Source organism: Rhineura floridana, chromosome 7 (genome assembly GCF_030035675.1).
Source record: "Rhineura floridana isolate rRhiFlo1 chromosome 7, rRhiFlo1.hap2, whole genome shotgun sequence".
Lineage (NCBI taxonomy): Eukaryota > Metazoa > Chordata > Lepidosauria > Squamata > Rhineuridae > Rhineura > Rhineura floridana.
Window position 1 is genome coordinate 43085071 of NC_084486.1, and position 12016 is coordinate 43097086.

At 39.9% G+C, this 12016-nt stretch overlaps 1 long non-coding RNA gene across 2 annotated transcripts in view; it reads right to left on the minus strand.

The window, feature by feature from the left end:
* LOC133388368 (uncharacterized) overlaps positions 1 to 12016 on the minus strand; it is a 77430-nt gene that overhangs the window by 46843 nt on the left and 18571 nt on the right. Inside the window, exons 2-4 of one of the 2 annotated variants that reach the window (XR_009763763.1) lie at positions 6169 to 6258; positions 5343 to 5448; positions 2505 to 2721 (exon numbers count right to left, since the gene is read on the minus strand). This is a non-coding gene — a long non-coding RNA (uncharacterized LOC133388368). Of the gene's footprint in view, positions 1 to 2504; positions 2722 to 5342; positions 5449 to 6168; positions 6259 to 12016 lie in introns of those variants that run through there. The other variant, XR_009763764.1, reaches the window with a different exon arrangement.

Sequence of the window (12016 nt, forward strand, 5' to 3'; positions counted from 1 at the left end):
TAGAGACACATTTCTCTTCTGCTGGTTCCAGTGGGTCTCCACCTCTCTTTTCTGAAAACTGGGGGTCCTTTTTTACTGTAAAGCCTGGGAGCAGCTTGAGTACATTTTTAAAATATTCAGCTTCAAACAGATTTAGTGACTGATTGGCAGATCAACCCATTGCCCCTCCAAGTTTGGCCAAAGGTTTATAGAAAAGGCAAGTAAGAGGCAACACAACGGAAGAGTATAAGATTATATATGGTATAGAGAAAGTGGACAGAGAAAGGTTTTTCTCCCTCTCTTGTGGACATTCAATGAAGCTGAACCTTGGAAGAAGAAAGTACAGGCATACCCCGCTTAACGTTGCTTCACTTAACGTAGCCTCGCTATAACATACATGCTCCATATGCCTGTATTTCTCCAGAAACGCAGTGCAGCAGCAGAGGCTTTAGTGCGTGGAGGTGGAAATAGATGCGATCGCGCCACCACAAATCAGCTGGGAGGCACGATCGCGATCAGCTGGGAGGCGTGGCAGCGCAGCAGCAGAGGCTTTAGAGCGCAGAGGTGGAAATAGACATGATCGCGCCACCGCAAATCAGCTGGGAGGCACATTGCGATCAGCTGGGAGGCGCGGCAGCGCAGCAGCAGAGGCTTTAGCACGGGGCTTTGAGGCTCCACATGAAGGAGAGGTAAAAAAAAGTTTTAAAAGGTAGTGCTTCACTTTAAGGACATTTTCAGTTTACGTACTCGCTCTGGTCCCATTGAGTACGTTAATGCGAGGTATTACTGTATTTATTCACACAGCACATAGTTGAACTATGGAATTCACTCTCACAAAAGACAGAGATTTGCCACCAACTTGGATGGCTTTAAAAGAGGATTAGACAAATCATACATTTGATGATAAGGCTATCAGTGGCTACTAGCCCTGATGGCTATGCACTACCTCCATGGTCAGAGGCAATATGCTTCCGAATACCAGTTGCTGGAACCCGCAGAAGGGGAGAGTGCTCCTGTGCTCAGTCCTGCTTGTTGGCTTCCCGTAGGCATCTGGTTGGTCACTGTGACAACAGGATGCTGCTGACACTCACCACCTAAGTTTGCTATTAAAAGGAGTGGTAACAGAATTATTATTGTTGTCATTTTTTATCATAATCAATTTTAGAATGGCTGATGTTTCAGCTTTCCTGTATGTTAGATGAAGAACAAAATTGTCTTTATTTGATAGACTCTGCCATTTTTACTTTTGTACACCAACAGCAATAAGCGGAACAGTATTTGTTTAAAGGAGAACCTACTCCTTTATTAAAACATATTCAGCTTCCCTATTTCATTGCATCTTGGAAGCTCTGCATAATTTTGAGGACTATTTCCTTGCCACAAATCATTTAAAATTGTATATTGGGGAGGCTTGGAAAGAAAAGCTGATTGTTTGCAGACATCCCAACTGTTACAGAGAAACCAAAATGGAGACAATAGTGAAGAAATCAGAAGAAGGCTAGGACTGGGGAAGGCTGCTATGAGAGAACTAGAAAAGATCCTCAAATACAAAGATGTAGCAATGAACACCAAAGTCAGGATCATTCAGACCATGGTATTCCCGATATCTATGTATGGATGTGAAAGCTGAGACAGTGAAAAAAGGGGATAAGAGAAAAATCAGCTCATTTGAAATGTGGTGTTGGGGGAGAGCTTCACGCATACCATGGACTGCGAAAAAGACAAATAATTGGGTGTTAGAACACATTAAACCAGAACTATCACTACAAGCTAAAATGATGAAACTGAGGTTATCATACTTTGGACACATAATGAGAAGACATGCTTCACTAGAAAAAACAATAATGCTGAGAAAAACAGAAGGGAGTATAAAAAGAGGAAGACCAAATAAGAGATGGATTGATTCCATAAAGGAAGCCACAGACCTGAACTTACAAGATCTGAACCGGGTGGTTTATAACAGATGCTATTGGAAGTCGCTGGGTCATAGGGTTGTCATAAGTCGTAATCGATTGGAAGGCACATAAACAACAACAATCCCCACCCGTTAAACAATCCTCACCTTTTAATCTTACCTCATGCTGCATTTGTAGAAACAAATCCACCAGCTTTTCATAGCTTTAAATGTGCTAGTTTTTGAACTTGCTACATCCTTTAAAAAATACAGCAAGTGTTCCTTTCAAAATGGTCATGATGAAAGTTAGAAATAATTTCAGTTTTCAAAAGCCAAAAACAACTGAATTCAATCTGGTTAAAGAATACTGGATGTGAAAGCTTTGTGTTTGCTAAGCGGACTAGGCTTTCATCTTCCAGCTGCATTCTCCCAACACATTGTTTGTTGTTACCAAAGCAGTAAATGTTGTTTGGCTTCTGTGGAAAACCTCAGGGCCCAGGAGACTTTGAAGTATTTTCTGTGACTTAATGTCACCTACTGTTCCTGTCAGCAAACTGAGATAAATGTGATGGACTCAAGGTGTCTGGTTTAATTCCTTTATTGACACATTGTCTTGTCTTCAAAAACTTGCATAAATGAATGTATCCAGAGAGTAATGCGTCAGTAATGGCCTTCGAGATAAAGGTCATTGTTTATGTACTGCTTCCTTGCTTCCTAAGTTCTTAACAGTCCCCAGATCTTTCAAATTAGCACCTCACAGAGATCAAAGTCAGCTCTATTCTTTCTTCAATTACTTGGCTGTATGGTGGAGCCAAAGGAGACACTTCTAGAATTTTCATGGCTGATGTCTTTATTTTGTAGAGAACAAATGGCAAAATTATGTCTCATCCATTGATAGCAAAGCACTGTCATTTTGCATTTCATTTAATCAATACAGATGTATTCAAGACCCAATAGAACACCCACAGCTAGTTACCTATTGGAAGCAGGAATGAAACAAACTTGCTCAGTCTCAATAATAAATCTCCTTGCTCCATGGCTCTAGAAAATGGCAATGGCATTTGCACATGTTATATTGTGTGTGTGTGTGTTACCTAAACCACAAGCTAAGCATGAGTTAGCAGTGTGATGCAGTAGCAAAAAAGACTAATGCAATTCTAGTTTGTATAGTGCCCAAATTGTGAAAATTAATGGTAGTGCATTATTCTTCTTTGGCTGGACCTCACCTGGAGTACTTGTTCTGGGCATTGCAGTTTTAAAAGGCTAGCAACAAACTGAAACATGTCCAGAGGAGGATGACAACTTTTTAAAAAAACAAAACAAAGAGTTGATTAAAACTAACCCACGTACAAAAGCTTTGCTCACTACAGCAAGTAAATTCAAAAGGAAACTAAAATCTGGATTGTCCCCACTAGAAGCTATATTTTATAAGGAAGAAACAGAAGAAGCATCTTTGCTATTTGATTTCTACTTGTGGAAAATTTATGGATTGATTGAGATGATGGAATACAGCAATCTCGTTCACATTTTTTCCAGTATCTGAAAGTATGAAATATCGCTAATTGCCTAGTAGTTAAACATGGACCCATTCAAGGAAACCCAGAATTTGATTTTGTAACAATAAAAGATCAGACTCAGAAATTACTGAGCAAAATTGTATTGTATTACTATGAACCCAGATACAACCATTAAAACGTATTAAGCTAAATGGAAAGAGATCTGGGGCATGAAACACCTATAGCTAAATAGAAACAGTTATGGCAGTATGTTCCACAGCAAACAATTAGTTCTGCTTTGAAAGTTTTTTTAATTAATTCATCTTTCACTGGCGCTTAAACACCCTCAAGACTTAACCACATTTATGGGGGATTAAATAATGCAGGTTGAAGGTGTAAAGCAATTAACGGTGACATGAACCATACTTTTTGTTCTTGCCCAAAGATAAGAACTTTTGGGAGAGCTGTTATAAGAAATGAAGATCATAACTAGATACGACTTCCCGGCAGATCCATTCTCTATGCTTTTGTTACATATTTAGTCATGTTAGAGCAGGGGTGGAAAACCTCTGGCCCATGGGTCAAACGTGGCCCACCAGGCCCACCTCATTTGGTCCACGAGGCTGTTTGGGGAAAGCTGAGCCACCCTGCCCTACACCTGACATCATACATGATGTCCAATGTGGGGTGAATGCGGGGCTTCAAAGGTTCAATTGGGAACTTAAAGTGAGCTCCTTGGGGTAACCTTTTTTACCTACTCTGTACTTTTCCAACTGAGATAATTTGGCTTTTAATTGGCTGTCATTTGGAACAACTTGGCATTTACCGCAGGATGGGAAATAATGTGGACATAAGGTAAACACTGTGAGACACCCTTGGCTGAAAGGCACCTGGCCAACTATCTCACATTGCCACCTGGTTTAAGGGGATGCTTGGTCTGGCATTGTTGGGATGTCATGGAACCACCATACTGAACACTGGTCAGTAGGGGCAGAGTGGGGAAGTAGCCCCCTGCCCCGATCATCTTTGTGGTGAGTTGAGAATTTCACCTTAGTTAACCCAGGTGATTGGGTTCAAGCCAGAGTGGTGTTGCCCAAGAACAGAGATAAAGGCATGAGGATGCTCTTTGTCTCCTATGCATAATATCTTGCCCGATGCTGCTTGTGCTTGCTGCAGATCTTTTGTACTAGTTAATACAGCTGTGATATTTACACTAAATGCATGTTTCATGAGCAGTAGTGTAGTGGCAAATTCAGAAGGGCAGGGTCCCTTCATATTGGTCACAGCCATGCTCCGTCACCACTTCTTTTGCTGCAGGGTTGAAAATGAGGTCCTTTTTAATGCCTAGGAACTAATAAGCATGAAAAAGGAGAGTATTAGCTCTAAGAAGACTCTTCTCGGTGTTTGACTCACCTGCTTTCACTCTGGTTGGCTCCAATCAGCAGGAAAGGACAAGGAAGCATATTAGAAGACTCTTCTTGGTGACTAACACACTCCCCTTTCATACTAATTGGATTGTAGGATGCTGGAGATATAGGGACCCTGCTGGGACCCTGATTGCAAAAAAGAAAGGGTCTAAGATGCCCTGAGACCCCCCACGACTACACCCCTGCTCGTGAGTTTTCACTCTAAATGCCATTATATGGTACAGACGTAGCAGTAGAAAGTATATGGCAGGGACAAATTTTTGTAACATGTTTTTCCAGAACACATTGCTATACCAGTACTCTACAGGTGTTTTCCCAGTTGCCCTGAAAATTTTTCTGGGTACTATCTCTACCAGCAGTACACTTTCAAAATTGATTATAGAAAAAATGTCAGTGCAAAACACAGTGAGCTAGCACATTTGCGCATGTCTGATATGTTATATAAAGTTCTTATATTCGTCCAAACTATCATGTGCACATTATGGTATTATGGCAATTATGCATGGGTACAACTGAAGCCCAAAAGGTACTGAATAAAAAACCTACCATACAAAATCAATAATGAGTCCTTCCTTAACAGGCCAAATCCTGTGTAGTATATTTCAAAATCTGCCCAACAGCATTTTTCAACATAAAGGTCTTCATCAGTTTCCTAATATATTAATATGAAAGAAACAAAACATGACAAATCTGTCAACAAGCAAATTCACAAATCAGCACTTCTAGAATAAAAATCAACCATACATTAAAAAAGAGTTGATACTCCCCAGTAGGCTGTGACTTTTGCATATAAAACTTCAGGGGAGGGGAAAACAATGTGCTTCAAATCTCCATTGGAAATAACTGGCCTGTATAACCTCACAAATTTTCAGTTATTAATAAATTTTAATAGTTACTCATGAAAGAACTCTGGTTCTTTGATTCCAATAGAACTCAGATGCATGTAGGCTTTGCTAGACCACAGCCCATATCTATAGGATTAGAGGGTCCTCTCTGTTAGCTATTACATCATGCTCTGCCTATGAGCATTCTAGGAGCATCTGGCTGGCCAGACTGAATGCTGGACTAGATGCAGAGCATGACAATGATGACCTCACAGAATGAAGCTGATAAATACTATGATTTTATATCCCACACACCTTGGACGTGCAACATCTCTTCCTGTTTTGTATTTGTTCATACATGATCAGGGATCTAAATGATGGGAATAGAAGGAAGGCCTCTTCTCTTCTTGCATTCCATTATGCAAGAAGCTTATATATATTTTCCTTCCTTGCCCACACGAGTTCATGATGAAAGAGATTAATAAGTGCTTGAGGGTTATGATTAAAAATATATTGGCCTAACTATAATTTAAAAAGGACACAATTACCTGACAATTAATGAAAGCATTCTGCTTCGTCTTCTCCATGGATACTGTGGAATGCTAATGACAGATCTCCTATTAGATTATAAGTCAAACCTTAAAAATAAAACAGGTAAACTAGTGATTGCTCTTCATCCTACCTTTTTAAACACAGGATACAAACATGCCATGTAACAGATGCATGTAAACATTTTTTTAACTGGGTTTGGACTTGGGGAGGCTTGGTGGAATAGTGGCTCCCGTCTTTCCTGGAGGGTCATTCCCAGAATGTGGTGCTGAAGGGTTTCTGTTCCATCCTGTGGCCTTGGGTGCCTCAAGATTCATTCTGTCCCCCATGCTTTTTGAAATTTTGACATCAACATGAAATCACTGGGAGAAATCATCTATGGGCAACAAGCCAGTCTGCTTCTTGTTGCCATCTGCTCATCCTAGGCAGGCTGTGGAACTCTTGAACCAGTGTCTGGAGGACATTTTGGGATTGATCAGGGAAAGCAAGCCAAGGCTTAATCCAGATGAAGGTACTGTGGATGGAGATTTGCAACAGATCTTGGTCGGGGTTGTATTACCATGAAAGACCAAGTTTGCAGCTTGGGGGTCTTCATGGATTTAGTGCTATCTGTGGAAGCACAGGTGATGCTAATAGCTAGGTGTGACTTTTATCAGCTTAGGCTGATGCGCCAGCTGTAATCGTGTCTGGAAAGGATGGACCTAGCTTCAGTTACCCATGCACTAGTGACATCCAGGTGAAAACGTCCTGAAATGCCCCCTATGTAGGTCTTTGAAGATGGTTTGGAAACTTCGACTGGTTCAGAATGCAGCTTCCTAGATGTTGGTTGGCAAATGTGACACCAATATTATTCCAGTTGCACTGGCTACCAGTGTGTTTCTGGGCCCTGTCCAAAAAGCTGCTTTGTTTTCCTTCCTTTAAAACCCTAAATGATTTGGGGCCAGATTACATGAAGGACTACTTGCACCTGTCTGCACTTTGAGGTCACTTTCAGAGGCCCTGCTCATATGCATATACTGATATGCTCATATGCAACACGAGAGAGTGCTGAAAGATGAGACCCCCTAGGGCAGAAGGCACTCACCGAGCTACTGGAGAAGAACAAAAGACAAGTATAAGTAGTGCTGTGACTAATGATGCAGCTGGGTCAAAGCCCAGAGGCTGATGCGCACAGATGTGAAAGGAGAGTCCGGAGTTGTATGACTTACACAATAGGAACATGGTATGTGAGAAGCATGAACCAGGGAAAGTTAGAAATTGTCAAGCAAGAAATGGAATGTATCAACATTACAATACTTGGCATGAGTGAATTAAAATGGACAGGAATGGGACATTTTCAATCAGACAACTACAAAATATTTTATGCAGGAAATGAGAAGTTAAGAAGAAATGGGGTTGCTTTAATAGTGAGAAATGATGTAGCAAAAGCAAGTAGGAGCTACAAGGCAAGGTCTGAGCGAGTGATATCAATGAGATTAAACAGCAAACCTATTAACATAACCATCATCCAAGTCTACACTCCAACGGCAAAAGCAGAAGAGGAGGAATTGGAGAGATTTTATGTGGAAGTACAGGAAGAAATTGATCACACACCAAAACAAGATGTGCTGATAATCATGGGGGACTGGAATGCAAAAGTAGGGAACAGAGAAGAACTAGGAATTGTGGGGAAATGGGGCCTAGGAGATAGAAATGAAGCAGGAAAAAGATTAATTGTGAAGCCAATAATTCGTTTCTTGCAAACACATTTTTTGAGCAACCAAAAAGACAACTGTACACGTGGACATCACTATATGGTCAATACAGGAATCAAATTGATTATATAATTGGTAGCAGAAGATGGAGAAGTTCCATACTTTCTGCAAAAACAAGACCAGGAGCAGACTGCGGTACACATCATGAACTGGTAATATAGAAAATCAGAGTAAAACTAAAGAAGAAGAACAAAGCAATCAAAATGCCAAAATACAATTTAAATAACTTCCTAGAAGAATATAACGATCTAATAAGGAACAGATCTGATGCTTTAAGCTGAGGTGACAGGGAACCAGAAGAACTATGGAGTGAAGTCAGAGGGATTATCAGGGAAGAATGCAAAAAGACAATACCTCAGAGAAAGACAGCCAGTGAGGTGTAGTGGTTAGAGTGTTGGACTATGGCCTGGGAGACCAGGATTCAAATCCCCACACAGCCATGAAGCTCACTGGGTGACCGTGGGCCAGCCACTGCCTCTCAGCCTCAGAGGAAGGCAATGGTAAACCACCTCTGAATACCACTTAGCATGAAAACCCTATTCATAGAGTCGCTATAAGTTGGAATCGACTTGAAGGAAGTTCATTTCCATTTCAAAAAGAGAGAAAGACCTCAATAGATGACTGACAAAACTCTTAAAGGTTAAAGAAAGAAGGAAAGCAAAAGCAAAAGGAGACAGAAACACAGTTAGAACCCTAAATGCAACAATACAGCGACTAGTACATAGGGACAAAGAGAACTATTACAATAGTTATTGTATAGAAATAGAAGAGGACAACAAAAAGGGTAGAACAAGAGCCCTATTCCAAAAGATTAGAGAAATGAAAGGGAAATTTAAAGCAAGAGTAGGGATGTTGAGTAATCAACAGGGGAACACACTGACTGACCGTGATGAAATAAAAGGAAGATGGAAACAATACACTGAAGAACTCTATAAAAGGATGACAGATTCATTCACGGAGGAACTGTATGATGAAGAACCAGAAATTTTAGAATGTGAAGTGAAAGCTGCTCTTAAAATCATCATCATCATCATCACTGTTTATTTGTGTGCCGCCTTTCCATAACAATTTATGCACAAGGCGGCTCACAACATGAACAGAAAAAAAAGTTACACAACTCATTGTAAGAAATAAATTCAAATGGTCAATAAGTTAACAAAAACATTGTAAAAAACATACAATACATCCTTATAATTCCTAATAAAATCCAACAATAAAATATAGACGCATAATCCCAATAACAGCAAAACAAAAAACTGACCATCAGAAATTAAACTTTTACCCAAACAGAAGCCCCTAAACAACACCCCACAGTCAAGTTGGCCTCTGGCATCTTCAGGTAGTGATCCCTTTTGAACCTGCAGTCAATCAAGGCCCCACCCTTCCAGACCAGGTGGAAAGAGTCCAGCAAGCAGGGAGAGGGTCTTACAGCCAAGATGGTCTTCCAAATACTTGGAAGAAACAAATCACCAGGAACAGATGGCATACCAATAGAGTTGCTACAAGCTACTGAGACTGAATCTGTCCAAATTTTGACAAAATTTGTCAGCAAGTATAGAAAACTAAACAATGGCCCATAGACTGGAACCATTCAATATACATCCCACTTCCAAAGAAAGGGGATCCCAGGGAATGCAGTAATTATCAAACTATTGCCTTAATATCCCATGCAGGTAAAGTAATACTCATGATTCTACAACTAAGGCTCTTACCATAGATGGAGCAAGAAATGCCAGACATCAAAGCTGAATTTAGAAAGGGAAGAGGCACCAGAGATCACATTGCAAACATACGTTGCATAATGGAACGGACCAAGGAATTTCAGACAATGATCACCCCGTACTTTATAGATTACAGCAAAGCCTTTGATTGTGTAGACCATAAAAAACTATGGAATGCTTTAAAAGAAATGGGTTACCACAGAATCTGATTGTCCTGATGCATAACCTCTATTTTGGACAAGAGCTACTGTAAGAATATGGAGGAACCGACTGGTTCCCAATCAGAAAGGGTGAGAGACAGGGGTGTATTTTATCACCCTATTTGTTTAATCTATATGCAGAATATATCATACGGAAAGTGGGATTGGACCAAGATGAAGAAAGTGTGAAAACTGGAGGGAGAAATATCAATAATTTAAGATATGCAGACAATACCATACTACTAGCAGAAACCGGTAATAATTTGAAATGAATGCTGATGAAAGTTAAAGAGGAAAGCACAAAAGCAGGACTACAGCTGAACATCAAGACTAAAGTAATAACAACAGAAGAGTTATGTAACTTTAAAGTTGACAATGAGGACATTGAACTTGTCAAACATTATCAATACCTTGGCACAATCATTAACCAAAATGGTGACAATAGTGAAGAAATCAGAAGAAGGCTAAGACTGGGGAGGGCAGCTATGAGATAACTAGAAAAGGTCCTCAAATGCAAAGATGTATCACTGAACACTAAAGTCAGGATCATTTGGACCACGATATTCCCAATCTCTATGTATGGATGTGAAAGTTGGACAGTGAAAAAAGTGGATAAGAGAAATATCAACTCATTTGAAATGTGGTGTTGGAGGAGAGATTTGTGCATACCATGGACTGCAAAAAAGACAGATAATTGGGTGTTAGAACACATTAAACCAGAACTATCACTAGAAGCTAAAATGATGAAACTGAGGTTATCATATTTGGACACATCATGAGAAGACATGATTCACTACAAAAGACAATAATGCTGGGAAAAACAGAAGGGAGTAGAAAAAGAGGAAGACCAAAGAAGAGATGGGTTGATTCCATAAAGGAAGCCACAGACTTGAACTTACAAGAGCTGAACCGGGTGGTTCACGACAGATGCTCTTGGAGGTCACTGATTCAGAGGGTTGCCATAAGTCATAATCGACTTGAAGGCACATAACAACATCAATTCATATGCTCACCAGTGAAATCGGTTAGGTTGCTGGGCATGAGACTTGAGGAAGCAGGCCTTCTCAGCTGTGTCTCCTTGCTTGTGGAGCTCTGTTCCAACTGTGGTTCGTATGATTCCAAGTCTTCAAACAGGTTTAAAAGACCTATTTGTTTCAAGCCCCCTCATTTTTTTGGAAAGTATGTTATATTGTAGCTGCTTGATCTAGTGTTGAATTGGTTTTGTTTGTTTGGAATATATTATCCTGGGCTAAATGATTTATCGCTACTAATATTTCATTGCTGTTTCATTGTTGTTTGTTTCTGTTGCTGTGTTTTATGATGTTTTATGGTGACTCCACTGCTGAGGGGGCGTGGCCTGGTGGGGAGAGTCCGCAGGCCAAACAAAGAATCCAGGAGGGCTGCATTTGACTCTCAGGCCAGCACTTCCCCTGCTCTGAACTTTGCCGTCAGAGATTCCAGAAACATCACAGTTGACAGAAAGACTGATTTCCATAGGTTCCAGTAAACATTCTCCACTATCCTGTCTCCTTGGTTTTCTGCTCCAGATATAATCTTAATTATTAAATTGGAATTTATGCTGATTCTACAGAAGGCATAATTGCATAAATATAAACTTTTTGTTCATTAATGGCTTTTCTTCTTTCACTAATGAGAATAATCTGCTCCCCCCCCAAAGTTCAGTGTTCTTTCCTGTCAGTGAAGAACATTAGATTCTGTTCTATTAGCAACATTAAGTGATATAAAAGTGGCTAATGACGTGCTTTGGGAATTGAGAAGATTAGGTTTTCAAATCATTTTAATTCTGAGCAGTCCGACTCAGTCTGTTAAACTTTACAGGAGGGACATATTATTTGTTTTCAACAAAGAGGCTCATTACAACCAAACTGAAAAACTTATATATATATATATGTATATATATATATATATATTGAATAAATGTAGCTTCAGGTTCAAATAATAAGTATGTTTTCCAGGGCTTAAATTCTTTGAGGCATCCCAAGAAACAGATGGAAATTATATAAAAGCCAAATTGGTGTTGATGGCTTTTTGCTTCATAATAACGAGTGCTGCAAGTTACACAGGACTTTTTTTTTTGACACATCATAAATTTCCTACACTGAAATTACTTCTCTGTAGGAAACTATATGAATCTTGTATTTAACTCATCAC